Here is a 16,319-nt window from a genome sequence, read left to right on the forward strand (position 1 = left end):
GCCACTGTAAAAATCGTTTTTGAAATTTTGATGGCAATAAAAATCATTAGTTGTTTTTTTTTGCTCTGAGAAGAGCACCGAGCAGAGTAAGCTCAGAGCTTTCCGACTTTATAAAGAAACAAACCTGACCACAGAACTGTTACACATACAAAAAAAATTGACAAGCTGACAAAAATTGTCAAAATAAATAAAATAATTTATTTTTCACTTTTAGTCCCGAAACAACCAGCTTCGCCGGTCATTTCCATTGTTTTGATTTTTGTTCGTATCATCTCACTCATGACATGAACAAATTACATGAAGTTGGCTGCGCTTAGCTTTTTACTTTATCCACTCCCTCATTTTTTCCTGAGCTCTTAGATCGCCCTCTGACCAATGTCGGATCGAAAAGAGAAACAAAAGTTGAGCACTCAGATGTATCTGAGCTAAAACAGCTCAGTACTCTGATCGGAGCTAATAAAGAACACCTATTGTCAAAAAATAGAATCTTAAAACATTTATGTCGATTGGACGTCCAAAAGCGCCCGGAAACATCCAGGGGCTGTTTCTCGACAAGTTACATCAACTACTCTAAAAACCAATATAAAATTCCATTTAGTATTGAGAAATATTGTTTGTGGTCGGAATAATTCAAAAATACTAAAATTTTATTCGTGAGTTCCGATGGGACGGAGATGTTGAAGTTTAAAGTCGTTGATGTAGTTGATGTAGCTCGTCAAAAAATAGGCCCCAGGAGCCCAATTCTACAAGAGTGAGTTTTTCTGTGTACACAAAAAAAAAGTGTAAATTGCTTTGCAAACAAGGCACAGAAAAACTCACTCTTGTGGAATTGGGCCCCAGAAGTATTCTGAAAATAATAAAACATTGGCACCAAAATGACAAATAATTATTATTTGACAACTCTCCACCACACATACAAAATTTCAGAATTGAGTGGAAGCACTTCAAACTTTTCCATTGGATTTCAGAATGAGTGAATTCTTGAGTGAAACCAATCGAAACGACATTAATATGGACATTACAAAAGCAAAAAGCAATGGTCAATTAATGTGTTTAAAAAAATAAAAATCGCTGAAATCGACTGTGGGTAGAAAACAATAAAATTCGAAGAATGACAACTGGTAATATTTTTTTGTTATGTCAAAACATTATTTAATTTTATAAGTTCTTCCCAAACTAGAAACAACTCGCTTGCAAAGCCTATGTCTATTATCTAAAGGTTTATTAGTCGGATCGTGAAGATTGAGATCTACAAAACTTAGATCTACAGATAAGCTGTTCTCGTTTTGAAAAAAAAGTTATTCTGAATTTCTAGATATATTTGAGCCGTTTCCTTTACCGTTTTCCAGTACGCAATCGGGTAATCGACATATTTTTTGAAAATTCCAGATGTTTGATTTTATTGGACTTTCAAATCAAAGCGCATTTTCAAATAAAATGTTGTTTTTTGTTTTCTTTATTTTTTAAAACCTCAAAGACTTGCAGTTTCACGTAGTTAAAAAAAACCAAAAAAATAAAATGTTGCTTTTTATATTCTTTATTTTTTAAAACCTCTAAGGGCGATTTTGTTCACTATTGCTGAACTTGAAGCAAACTCTCAAGTCAACAAACTTGAGAGTTGACTTCAACTTGAAAGTTAAAACAAAAGTTGAGAATCTATTTGGTTCACTATTTTTTCTTAACTCTCGAGTTTAAAAAACAAAAGTTGGGTAACTTTAAGTTTTTAAAATTTCCCTGGGATATTTGTTACAATAAACAAAAATATTGACAGCTTATAATCATATTTTGAATGTTTTACGTCATTGGCATTGGTTAGAATTTTATTAAAGTTTGTGTATTATTTTGCATTGCTGGTGTTCAAAATGACGAATTTTTCAAAAGTCTAAAATCCAAATCAAATCAATTTCGGCATTCGAGTCATGGTTAATTTATAAAAAAATATAAAGTGCGTAATGATAAAATTGAAGTATGTAAATGTAATTGGATGGAAGTGAAAACATTCTAGCGTCCGACTCGTCGACAGAAATCTTAAGCAGAAATTTTTATAAAAAAATCATTAAAAGAAAACCTGAAAAATTCCTTATTGCAAAATCCATAGGCTTATTTTTACGAAAGTAAAACCATGAAAAATCAGCAAAATTACCAGTTTTTCAAAAATTATTTTTAATTCAGGGATAATTATTACGTAATTTTTTAATATATATTCAAAAATTACTACTCTTAAGCTTTAACATGGCGTTTCAAACAAAAAGATATCTTTAGTAGACGCAAAGCTATAATAACATAAAAATGACCTTCTGAAAAAGTTCGAATGCGGGTAGCGGGGAAACCACGCAACTTAAAATTAAATCATCATGGATTCGCTTCCTTACAGTCCTAGAGAACATCCCTACAAAGTTTGATCAAAATCTAAAATGAGACAGCAATTCCGATTGACGCTTGCATACGGAATGACAGTAAACGGTCTATAAAAACTGTTGTAATTGAGAGCGGTGAAATTTTTTTTTTTAACTTTCTTATTTGACCCTATTATAATGCAGCCCTATACTCGTTTTTCAGATGCATCGACTTTCCCTGGATTCCGAGGTATAAAGCTAATTTGACTCCACTAATATACATATCTGTGTTTTTACTCCCTCGTTAATAAAACAGCTCTTTGAAGTTAAGAAAGTACGAAGAACTTTCATTACAGAAATTTTAGAATTTATTTTGTCGCCACTGTAAAAATCGTTTTTGAAATTTTGATGGCAATAAAAATCATTAGTTGTTTTTTTTTGCTCTGAGAAGAGCACCGAGCAGAGTAAGCTCAGAGCTTTCCGACTTTATAAAGAAACAAACCTGACCACAGAACTGTTACACATACAAAAAAAATTGACAAGCTGACAAAAATTGTCAAAATAAATAAAATAATTTATTTTTCACTTTTAGTCCCGAAACAACCAGCTTCGCCGGTCATTTCCATTGTTTTGATTTTTGTTCGTATCATCTCACTCATGACATGAACAAATTACATGAAGTTGGCTGCGCTTAGCTTTTTACTTTATCCACTCCCTCATTTTTTCCTGAGCTCTTAGATCGCCCTCTGACCAATGTCGGATCGAAAAGAGAAACAAAAGTTGAGCACTCAGATGTATCTGAGCTAAAACAGCTCAGTACTCTGATCGGAGCTAATAAAGAACACCTATTGTCAAAAAATAGAATCTTAAAACATTTATGTCGATTGGACGTCCAAAAGCGCCCGGAAACATCCAGGGGCTGTTTCTCGACAAGTTACATCAACTACTCTAAAAACCAATATAAAATTCCATTTAGTATTGAGAAATATTGTTTGTGGTCGGAATAATTCAAAAATACTAAAATTTTATTCGTGAGTCCCGATGGGACGGAGATGTTGAAGTTTAAAGTCGTTGATGTAGTTGATGTAGCTCGTCAAAAAATAGGCCCCAGGAGCCCAATTCTACAAGAGTGAGTTTTTCTGTGTACACAAAAAAAAAGTGTAAATTGCTTTGCAAACAAGGCACAGAAAAACTCACTCTTGTGGAATTGGGCCCCAGAAGTATTCTGAAAATAATAAAACATTGGCACCAAAATGACAAATAATTATTATTTGACAACTCTCCACCACACATACAAAATTTCAGAATTGAGTGGAAGCACTTCAAACTTTTCCATTGGATTTCAGAATGAGTGAATTCTTGAGTGAAACCAATCGAAACGACATTAATATGGACATTACAAAAGCAAAAAGCAATGGTCAATTAATGTGTTTAAAAAAATAAAAATCGCTGAAATCGACTGTGGGTAGAAAACAATAAAATTCGAAGAATGACAACTGGTAATATTTTTTTGTTATGTCAAAACATTATTTAATTTTATAAGTTCTTCCCAAACTAGAAACAACTCGCTTGCAAAGCCTATGTCTATTATCTAAAGGTTTATTAGTCGGATCGTGAAGATTGAGATCTACAAAACTTAGATCTACAGATAAGCTGTTCTCGTTTTGAAAAAAAAGTTATTCTGAATTTCTAGATATATTTGAGCCGTTTCCTTTACCGTTTTCCAGTACGCAATCGGGTAATCGACATATTTTTTGAAAATTCCAGATGTTTGATTTTATTGGACTTTCAAATCAAAGCGCATTTTCAAATAAAATGTTGTTTTTTGTTTTCTTTATTTTTTAAAACCTCAAAGACTTGCAGTTTCACGTAGTTAAAAAAAACCAAAAAAATAAAATGTTGCTTTTTATATTCTTTATTTTTTAAAACCTCTAAGGGCGATTTTGTTCACTATTGCTGAACTTGAAGCAAACTCTCAAGTCAACAAACTTGAGAGTTGACTTCAACTTGAAAGTTAAAACAAAAGTTGAGAATCTATTTGGTTCACTATTTTTTCTTAACTCTCGAGTTTAAAAAACAAAAGTTGGGTAACTTTAAGTTTTTAAAATTTCCCTGGGATATTTGTTACAATAAACAAAAATATTGACAGCTTATAATCATATTTTGAATGTTTTACGTCATTGGCATTGGTTAGAATTTTATTAAAGTTTGTGTATTATTTTGCATTGCTGGTGTTCAAAATGACGAATTTTTCAAAAGTCTAAAATCCAAATCAAATCAATTTCGGCATTCGAGTCATGGTTAATTTATAAAAAAATATAAAGTGCGTAATGATAAAATTGAAGTATGTAAATGTAATTGGATGGAAGTGAAAACATTCTAGCGTCCGACTCGTCGACAGAAATCTTAAGCAGAAATTTTTATAAAAAAATCATTAAAAGAAAACCTGAAAAATTCCTTATTGCAAAATCCATAGGCTTATTTTTACGAAAGTTCGTTACTTTGGAACATTAATTTTGTTTTCACAATAACTGCAAAATTAAATTTTGACAGGAAAATAAAAAAAAAATTAATTTTAAAGCAAAATCTCAAGTTTGGTTGGCAAACTTCTACTTTTTCCGGAAGTTGAGAAAACCGAAAGTTTATCAACCCTCGAGTTTGAAATCGAAAGTTGAAAACGTCAACTTTGCGTAAACAAAACAAAATTCAGAAGTTGAAGATAAAAATCCTCAAGTTATGTTCAACTTCTAGTGAACAAAATCACCCTAAGACTTGCAGGGTCACGTAATAAAAAAAAAAAAAAAATTACTTTAAAGCGTGGGCGTGGTAACCCTATGACTTAACAGGATATCGCTAAGCAGCCCATGTGCAAACTGTTTGTTAAAAAAAAAAACTATTTTTAGGAAAATATAACTCTCAACTAATATAACGATGAGGGTAGGTCGTCCTATGTTGGGATCTTAGACTTTGAAGAACAAAATGTGAAAACTAGCTCTTCAAAAGCTTTATCAATAAAAAAGATTTCACTCTTTTCCACCAACCAGTTTCAAAATTTGAGCAGGGAGCTGTAATTCAAATTGAAAAAAATTAAGTTTAGGCAAACAAAAGGTTTTTTTTTTATTTTCTTGGGAATGTTCAAAGTCAAATATCTCCGCTCCTGGTTGCGGTCCATTTTGTTTTCTTGACGGCATATTTTTAAGTAAGTTTATTGAGTAATTTTTTTTTGTCTCGATAGGTGGCACAGAACACAATAATTGTTTATTCAGTTATCAAAAATTACAAATGTAAATAAAATACAAAAAATATTTTATTTTTTGAAAAGAAATCTCATTTAAACATTATTATGGTTCCAATACCGTTTAAATTATAAAAATAGGCTTATTAAATCGGAAGACATAAGCGTTTAAAAAAAGTCCCATTGAAAACTTTGATTGTCCAAAAACGGAGGGAAATTTTATTTTCTCAAATTTTTGTTTGCATTACACAATGTCCTCAGCTATCAAAATATGTGCAAACAATAAAAAATATCGACCATCACTTTTTGGCGGTCCGTTTGAGAAATTCTGACATTATTTTGACAGAAGCGTATAAGGATAGTAATAGACTTTCTTAGTCACTACTAAAGAATAGTTTATTGATGACTTGGGGAGTGAGAACAGCATAATGTGAAAGTTCGAGTAGTGCGTACTTTATTTTGTCAAGTACTGAAATTGCTGTTGCCAAGTTATCAGCACGCTTATACGATACAAAAAACTGTTTACTCACATTTTTGTTGTATCTAAATCCTCTCTAAAAAATCACAAATATGTACCTGTTTTTTTGACTAAAGTGATCCTCGATTGTGAAGTTTACAATTGAATAAAAAAAATCAAAGGATTTCGCTATACATAATGTATGTAGGTACAAACTACAAAGTACATATGTACATACTTACATACCATGATGCTTTTTGAATACGTTTTTTTAATATTTAACAAAGATGTTCAATCATATTTAGTGCAATAATATTTTTCACCACAGTAAAACAAACATTTAAATGCATTTACCGGAATATTAAGTATTTGCAGTTATCTCCCAAATACTAGAGACATAATACATATTGGTGTATACACAATTATTATGTTATTGCGAAAACTTCCACGACAGGAAATGAGAAATTAGTTTTTTTTTTTTACTGTTTTTATTTGACCCGTTCAACAGTTCATGCATTACATTTTTAGTAAAAATGTTAACTCATCATAGTGCTAGTTCTTCCCAGTTCTTAAAAAGGTAATGTCTGCAAAATCAGCAATTTAACATTGAAAAGAACATAAACAAAAAATACTTGATTGTTCATTTGCAAAAAAAAAATAAAAGAAAAACACACAGAATTCATCGCTGCCGCTCATCTGAATAGGTTCACATTTTAGTTCATCTTACTCTTAGCCTGTCTTGGTATTTAATGCAATGGCACATCTTTTTATATATGTAAAGAGAGAACATCTTTATGCGCTTAGTTTAGTAGAAAAAAAATTGTCTTGGAGCCTACCGTTCTTCTCACACGGTAGCTAGACCAAATCTAGTCAAAAAATCAAGCATATTTTTTGGCTCATCTGAATAGGTTCAAAAGCAAAAAATGTTAATAAATGATGAGTTGCATGGGTCTCTTGGACTCAAAATTGTGTCTGTAAATAAATCTGATTGTGTATAACCTGTAAGGATGAAAACGGGTCGTGAAAAAATCTTTAGGCGCGGAAAAAATGGGGAAAATAAAAGAAGTCTTTGAATCAGCCCGAAACCAACGATGCATTGGGACAAAAACAAACGCAAGTTAAAATTTAGTAAGCAGTTATTTGCGCAATATCCAAGGGTATAAAAACAACATTAAAAGTCGATGCAACTTAGTCACAACATGGCCCGATAGATGTGCAATGATCACAACAGCATGACTTTGCGCTAAAAATTAAGCCGAAAACTGGTATAAAATGCAGTTTAACGACGGCAAAACGGGTTGTCAGAAGTGGGAAACATTTAAGAAGAACAATACTTCTCAAAAATTACCACTTTACAAACCACGAAAAGAAACTCGCCTACAATAAAAAAAAAAAAAAAATATGTCGTGAAAGTCGAATTTGCAACCGGTGATTTTTCAAAGGAAAAAAAATGAATTTGGTGGGCGCTGAGGGCTAAATTCCTATTTGTATGACCTTCGTAGAGAGAAGCATTATTTTAATGTGTTTAGATAACTGTGAAGGCAGTGTCATTAAGTGCAAAGCTATTTCCTTCTACAAAACTTTCGATCTGCAATTTGTAACACAGTTTTTTTTTTACTATTGTCGGCGAGTTTCTTTTCGTGGTTTATAAAGTGGTAATTTTTGCGAAGATTTTTTCTTCTCAAATGTTTACCACTTCTAACAACCCGTTTTGCTGTCGTTAAACTGCATTTTATACCGGTTTTCAGCTTAGTTTTTAGACCGAAGTCATGCTGTTGTGATCATTGCACATCTATCGGCCCATGTTGTGACTGAGTTGCATCGACTTTTAATGTTGTTTTTATACCCTTGGATATTGCGCAAATAACTGCTTACTAAATTTTAACTTGCGTTTGTTTTTGTCCCAATGCATCGTTGGTTTCGGGCTGATTCAAAGACTTCTTTTATTTTCCCCATTTTTTCCGCGCCTAAAGATTTTTTCACGACCCGTTTTCATCCTTACAGGTTATACACAATCAGATTTATTTACAGACACAATTTTGAGTCCAACAGACCCATGCAACTCATCATTTATTAACATTTTTTGCTTTTGAACCTATTCAGATGAGCCAAAAAATATGCTTGATTTTTTGACTAGATTTGGTCTAGCTACCGTGTGAGAAGAACGGTAGGCTCCAAGACAATTTTTTTTCTCCTAAACTAAGCGCATAAAGATGTTCTCTCTTTACATATATAAAAAAGATGTGCCATTGCATTAAATACCAAGACAGGCTAAGAGTAAGATGAACTAAGATGTGAACCTATTCAGATGAGCGGCAGTGTAAAATAACTCCTTTCCAAAAAAAAAAAAAAAAAAAAAAAAAACAGATGATAAATGTTAACAATTGATAAAAAAAAAACCAAAATTAAAAAAGGGTGGTTCTTGTGATATTTTTTTTATTGAATAAGCAATTGTAGCATAAAAAGAATAAAATGGGCTCAGACATAAAAATCAATAAGTAAATAAGAGTGTCTCACCGTCAATATAAAATCTTTATGGACGACCACATGTATGTTTATTAATAAGAAAATATATTTATTTTATTGCTTTAAAGTTTATTTGATAAGTTAAAATTTCATCACTACTGGAATTCAATGAAAACATTTATATACAAAATGGGCAATGTATTTTTAAAGGGAGTCTAACATTAACAATTTTCAGATTAGGTCATCATCAAGACTATGAAAGGAAGAATACTAAACATTTGATTTCAACATTGTTTAATCCTTATCAAATCCGTTTGTGTTGGGTTTCGTTTGATTTTAAAGATTTTAAGATTTTTTTCTTATTTAATTAATTGAAATTACAAAAACATAAATATACATAAAGTCCGAAATTCTTGAAAGTTATTTTTTCCAAGACAAATACTGATTTAACTTCACAGGACGAAAATACAAATACAAAACGATTTAAAAAAGAAGGGAGACAAACAGAGGGGTAAAAGGGAAAATTCATGTGCTTGTGCACCAACGCAATTTTTTTTTTGTTCATAAAAAATACAAAATCCTCAAAGAAAAAAGCTTTTTTGAACTTTTTTGATTTGATATACTAGATTTTAGAGAAGTCAATTGTATATGTATTGTATATTCATCTAGTACAAAATCAGGGATGTAACTTGTTAATAAAGAAAATACATTTACATTTTACACGGATTTCAATAGTTTGAATAATAAGAATAAATAAAATCATCTATTACTTGCAATCGGAATCTTATTTTTTTTAATATTAAACTAAAAAGTGTCGTAAAAATCATGATAAAATATCAGTATTTATTTTTTCTGAAAAAAAATCCACAATTTCATTTAGTAGATGGTTGTTTTGTAGAAGAAAACAAAAAGTAATGAGTTCAGGATAGATTTTTTTATTTGCTAATATTTAATTTATTGACAAACTAATGTTATGTTTATCAGAGTTAGGGCCATTTGCTGAATCTAAACTTATACAATTTATATTGAACATAAACTCTTATTCTCTACTTTTTCCTCTGCATAAACTGTCACATTAGGATTTATGTTGAACTTAAATGCTTAAGTTTCGATTCAGCAAACGGCTCTAACGCCTTAATCAGAAGCTTTCGTTTTTAAAGTTTATAAAAAAAAATTTAATTTTTTTGAGCTATCTATAGGATAAATTACGTGCGACACAGCCATTTTATTTATTTTTTAGCGACAAACTTCGTCATCCCGTCCATCATCGGTCTGTGCGTCAGTCTATACATCGAGCTAGGGTCTAAGAAGGTGGATATATTAGCTTTAAACTTTTCATTCGTTTTATGTAATATATCCTTTTAATGGATACCAGAACCGTAAAACGTTTTCGAGGTATAGCAATTCGAAAATTGATTTCAAAAATACGTTTTTTAACTTTTCTCAAATCATTCGGATTAGGGAAATATTGCATTGCCGTTTTTCTCGGAGCCTCTCCTGAGGCTCGACCATTTTTATTCAAAATTTACTTGCAAATACTTTTTATCATTCTTATGGAAAATTGTACCTATTCAAGATTCAAGATTCAAGATTTTTTGGAATATGTGTATTAAAAAGAATTATATTTTTGTTTTTACTATCGAATTTTTTTTTTCTTCTAAGTTAATCAAAATCTTTGAATTCTAATGGTTATTTTTTATAATTATGTACTTGCTTATAATAGCAAGTACGTGTGACTCAGTCGGGCATTTTAATTAAAATAAACTACAAATACGGTTTGTTTTAATTTAAAAAAAATATATCGCACGTCTTACTAAAAGTTATAACTAAATGTTAAAGTTTTAATAATTTAATACAAAGTCATCACCTAGTTATAAAGTTTACTGACTAGATTTTAAATCTTATTTGTTAGAAGGTGGCTATCTTTATGCCGCAACGTTTTAAAATACAAAATTTGCTTAAAAATAATAAATTTTGACAGATTATTGTAAGTACTTTCAAAGTTCTGTCAAAAAGAACTTCAAAGTTTGGTCATGCGCTCAACGCAACACACCACACCACATTTGGGTGTGGGTACACATTGCACATGCACAGGACTAGAAAGACATTGAAAACGAAACCACCCCAAACAGCATCAAAAATGCATGATGAACTCCAGATAAATTTATGTATAAGTTTTTCTTTGAAGGGTTTCTGCTCCAGGATTAAAAAGTACAGTTTTGTTGAGCATTTCCTAGCTTTACACACATTCATAAAAGACGATTTTTGCCAGGCTAGCCAACAAATGACTATGTTTGTATGAAAAAGGCATATTATTATTGTAATATTATTTATTATTTTAATCATACTTAAAACATAAATTGAAATATCAACATAAAGCTTCAGCACTTGAAACAAACAAACCTCATATCTCAAAATGACTAAGAAGAAAAGTGTGCATTGTGTGTATCACATAACATACATACCTACATAAACATATACAGAAACAAAAAGTTCACATTTTATTTTTTAGCCATTTGAAAAAAGGAATGCACGAAAAAAAATAACTTAAGCTGCGAAGTAGTACCTGGAGCGAGTTTTGTAGGTAATGTCCTTACAAAAAGTATTCTTTTCTTTACTCTATTTTGTATGTAACCATTATTCTCACCGCCAAAATGTATATTCTACACTTTCGTTTACATCCGCAAAATGTAAACGTAGAACAGTTATGTCCTCAAAATGTGTGGAATAGTTATTGTTTCCATTCATAGTTTGAACATGCCAGATACTAGATTCCTTCCTACTTCCTACACTTTATTCTTTTACTCTTCTTTCATCACGTGGGTGTAGAATCGATTTTTAAGACTGTTTAGTTTATGGTTTGAAATTGTATACATATATTTAAATATGTTTTTAAAAAGGCTTTTTTTCACAAAAAAAAACATATTTTACTTCTTAATTTTTTAAGATTATCGAATTTTTTTTGTCGTAATCATGTTCATTATTGACTTTACTCAAGGGTTTAAAATGATATAGACATGCATACAGTATGCGTTTTTGCCGGTTTGGTTTTTGAAGGTAGAAATGCGACCTCTTACCGGTACACAATTATGTATAGTCCAAGCGGCGACCGTCGAGTTACTTAGCTCATAAGGTTAGAGGTTAAAATTGGTGTCAAATGAAAGATAAGTTGATACTGAAAATAGAAAAATAGGGTTGCCACTTCTAAAATAGGAACTTCCATGTGGCAACCCTATTTTAAGGGAAAAATTGTCACATAACTAATAAATGCATATATACACCATATTTTAGATAATACTCTCTTCTATAAAAAAAAAATGCTAAAAAACACTAAAATCACTTGTTTTTAAGCCAATGTGTATAATTTGATAGAGAGATTTTTGCGTTTTTTAGCATTTGGATAGGGTTGCCGAGTACTTGTCTGCATTTGCGAGGTGGCACCCGACATTTTTTAGATAGAAGAGAGTATTATCTAAAATATGGTGTATAGTTCAGCTTTCTAGTGCATAAAAAGTTATACTGTTTTGTTCAAAGAAGATTTTTGTCAGTGTTGTTTTCATTTGCACGGGTCGCACATTTGTAGGGTTACATTCTTTATTTTATTTTATTATTTTTTTTTTTACTATTTTGACTTTCATTTGGCATTTCAAAAAATTTTTTATCCGACCAAACAACAAAGATATGCATTTAGGTATTAGTTATGTGACAATTTTTCCTTTAAAATAAGGTTGCCACATGGAAGTTCGCATTTTAGAAGTGGCAACCCTGTTTTTTTATTTTCAGTATCAACTTATCTTTCATTTGACACTAATTTTAACCTCTAACCTTATGAGCTAAGTTACTCGACGGTCGCCTCTCCGACTAGTATGTATGTATGGACTGGACATAATTGTGTTTGTAAATTGTTTCGTTTTTTTTTTATTTTGATAAAATGTCATTTCCTTAATCCGTAACTCTATATGGGGCAACAGTAGTGTCATTATGATAATTTGTTTGCAATTTGTTATAAATAATACAAAATAATTATGGTATCTGTAATATCAAAAGGTTATGATATTTTGTTTTAGATTTTCATTTTAATTTGCTCCCTAGTATTGGTTTCTTGTAAAATTAAATTGGAGGTTTTAAAAAAAAATCAACATTACGGTGATGGAGAAGTCTAAAAAGTTTTCGTTATACTGTGCGTTGGTTCGTCTGTGGGTTCAACTTTATAACTAGATTAACTGGGAAGGATAATCTTGAAATTTGGTGCAGTAAATTCTTTTTGCAATATCCAAAGTTAATTTTGTTTAACTTAATTTTTTCTGCGTTTATACAAATTTATTTATCTTGCTTAGAACTTGTACCTCGCGTACAATTTTTTCAAGTAATTCCAATTTTTTTCGAAAACGGCTTTAAGGATTTCAATAGTAATATTATGTAGTGTAAGTACATAACAGTCTAAGAAATTTAACAAAACTGCGTTTTTAGTTCTCCTCAAACAAATTCGGATATTGAAAATAAGCCGTTCCCGATTTTGAAAACTGAAATTTTTTACGTATGTGTCGTTAAATGCTGGAGCGATTTTAAAGCATTTTGTGTTAGAAATTTCCAAAAAAAAAAATTGGAAAAAAGTAAAAATACAAATATTTTTTTGTTCTCATATCTAACCAAAGAATTAGCATATAATTTGTATATTTTGAACTACTTACTACACGTACTTGTTACGTGGGATCCAGTCGTGCATTTTATTAATTAAATCCTGTTGTTCAGAAAATACCAAAGTACGACGAAATAACCCCAAAGCTTTGTAAAAAGATGCGGGACATCGGCTCATAAGTCATGATTCTTTGCTCATATTTTTTTTTTATTTGCAAAAAAAGTATTTTTTTTTATTCGTCGACCATTTAATTAGCACCTACAAAATCAGATGTTTGTACTTATAGTTTAAGACGTCTTGTAGAAATTTGAGCAATTTCTAGAAAATATTAATTCAATTTTGATGTGCTTAAGTAGCGCTGAGAAATGAAATAGCAAACACATGTTCTGCTGACTTTGGTAACTCGAGAGACAGCTACAAAATGTACTAGACCCCGAGAAAATTTAATTATATTTTCGTTACACAGTGTAATTAAAAGATCTAAGACTTTTATTTGATCATTTTTAAACGTAACCTCAAAAATATTGATTGATATTTTTTGTTTTTTTTTTTTTATTTATGAAAAAACATAGTTAGATTTTAATAAAATTTTGTGAGCATGTCATATTTTATGTTTTAAGTTATAAGGCAAATATAGAAAATAAAATGCACGACTGGGTCAGATGAACTTGCTCTTAGAGTTTAAGCTGCTAAGAATTTTAAGACTTTTTATATAGAAATCTGGTAAATGTATTTGAAAAAAAAAAAAAAAATAAATAAATAAATAAATAAAAAATAAATAAATAAATAAAAAATAATTAAATAAATAAAAAATAAATAAAATTCGTTTTTTAAAGAAATAAAAAAACAACATCAAACCAAATTAAGCTCTAAAAAAGTATGCAATTAAATTTCTTTTTTTTAAGATGCATTTTTAGAAAAAGTATTTTCAAAGACGTTAGACCCCTTAAAAAAAACTAATTTTTATAATTACAAAAAAAAATAAATTGCACGACTGGGGTCGCACGTAGGGGAAAGTGGCCTTGCTAGAAATCGTAGAAATGAAAATAATTAGAAAGTTTTATGAACGCGATTCTTTAGTTTATCTGGCAAAACCAACATATACGAAATTTAAGGAACTTCAAGCCATTTTTTGAAATTTGACAGGTCAAACTGTCTCTATCCACATCAAAAAGTACACTCGTTAAAATTTTGTGAAATTTTGTTTGCAAAAAAAAAGTATGAAAAACATTGTATTTTGGAAAAAGAAGTTAATGTGTGTACGCCTGAAGTATTTCTTATTAATTTACTGAAATAAGTTGGTTTAAAACGATTTTAAATTTTTTGGTGTAAAAATTATATTGAAAAAACTCAAAATGGGCAAAATGGCCTACTTAGTGCTCGGGTAAAATGGCATACCTATTTCACATGTCATTTTAATTTTTTTTTTCACATTTTCATTTTTTTAAAGTAAAAATAGTTGCTATATATGAACGATGTACAGAGAGGAAGTCCTGGACTGAGGAAAGCCCTTGATTCCGTCAAAAACCTGGAAAAAAGCATCCAAAACACTCAAAGTTGCAAAAACTACAAAAACGAGACGAGCAACCAACATGAACTGGGTTTTGAATGACTCGATGAAAGATCTGGGGGGATTAAGCACCACTTGTTCCAAGAAAATGGAAAAGAAGCCCTTTGACTCAATTTTGCATTTAAAATCACGTATGTTTGGACAGTGTGCCATTTTACCCGGGTAAATTTGATCAGTGAAATTTGTAGACGTCTTGAAAATTAAAAAAATTAAATACTTTTTAAAACTTTTTCAACTCGCAAACGAAAAAAATGTGAGAGTAATATATTAAACTTTGAAAAGTATATACATAGCATTTAAGTTTGAATGCTACTGTTTTTCGAGATATAGGACATTTTTCTTAGGGAGGCCATTTTAGGCCACCTTCCCCTACTTGCTCTTATGCTTAAAGTAACTATAATGTTAAAGCTTTTCATTCAAGAAATTTAAAATTTGATATTTTGAAGAAATTTCATAAGTGAGTAATTCCATGTGAAAAGAATATACGAAAAATACTTATGTCATGAAATCTTTTTGTGTCATTTTTTACTGGTTCCTTAGCTCAAAATATGAAGTTCTGTATATAAATAATCCCCCAAAAAAAATTAGCAAGTGAGTAGTATGAATTAATTCCTTAAGTTACTCAATTTTTGAGAGTAAAAAAAACTAGGAACTTAAATTACTTTTTTGCATATTTCTTGCGACTTTAAACATAATTGAATGATTGTTTTTTTGCATTTGTAGGGTGATATTTAGACCTTTCCAAAACCGTTATTAAAACTGAAATTAGTCCATTTTAAGCTGATCTATTACAAAAAAGGTGAAAAACACATTTTATTTTTTTTTCTAAAAAACCCATTTTTTAGTATTTTTTTTCAAAACTGTTTTTGAAGTAAAATTTTATGATCTTTTTGAAAAAAATCATCCCGTTATGATTTTTACATTTTTAAGCTATTTTTTCAAAGTTTTTTGTTGTTGTTTTTCAAGGCATACTTAGTATTCAAGTTATATCTTGAGTAATAAATGACTAATCTGAAGAAAAGAACCAGAACCTGAAAGCTGAATAAATAAGTAAGAAACACTAGAATAACTTTTTTGGGTAACTCTAGATGTTTAAGTGCAATGTTTTAAAACAATTAAAAAAAAATGGTTTTTTAAAGGAAATTTTTGCAAAAAAAATTTTATTACTTAAAGAAAAAATCAAAATCTTTCGAATCCTCATAGTTTTAAATTCATGTTTCATGTATAGTAGAATTTTATTTTTTTTAAATAGATGTGTAAATTGGTAAAGATAAAAATATACAAAACTCCTAATTACCACTTGTGAAATGTGTTAAACAAAAATGGTTCAAAAAGATTTTGAAAGTTCATATTTTATCCAATTTGTATTGTATTCAATTTTTGACAATACACGAAAATTTAAATAAAAAATAATGTTTCTTCTTTTCTCCGTTACATGTCCAATATCTTTTAATACTCAAAGGATAAAAATGGACTATTTAGTAGAAAACTTAAAAATGTCGTTTTTTCTCATTTTTGAATAGTTTTTCTTAAGTTTTTTGCAACATTTGAATTTCAAATTATTTTAAAAGGATACCGATAGGATATCGATAGGAAATTTAATTATCTACAAAAAA

General features: G+C 29.9%; 1 protein-coding gene across 4 annotated transcripts in view; it reads right to left on the reverse strand.

Moving 5' to 3' along the window:
* Positions 1 to 16,319, reverse strand: part of LOC129912168 (rho GTPase-activating protein Graf) — an 85,333-nt gene that overhangs the window by 13,983 nt on the left and 55,031 nt on the right. The window contains exon 1 of one of the 4 annotated variants that reach the window (XM_055990309.1): positions 8,546 to 8,962. The exons of the other annotated variants lie outside the window; for them this stretch is intronic. The gene's annotated coding sequence lies outside the window, so the exon portion shown is untranslated. Of the gene's footprint in view, positions 1 to 8,545; positions 8,963 to 16,319 lie in introns of those variants that run through there. 4 annotated transcript variants of the gene reach the window in all.

This window comes from Episyrphus balteatus, chromosome 2, assembly GCF_945859705.1.
Source record: "Episyrphus balteatus chromosome 2, idEpiBalt1.1, whole genome shotgun sequence".
Taxonomy (NCBI): domain Eukaryota; kingdom Metazoa; phylum Arthropoda; class Insecta; order Diptera; family Syrphidae; genus Episyrphus; species Episyrphus balteatus.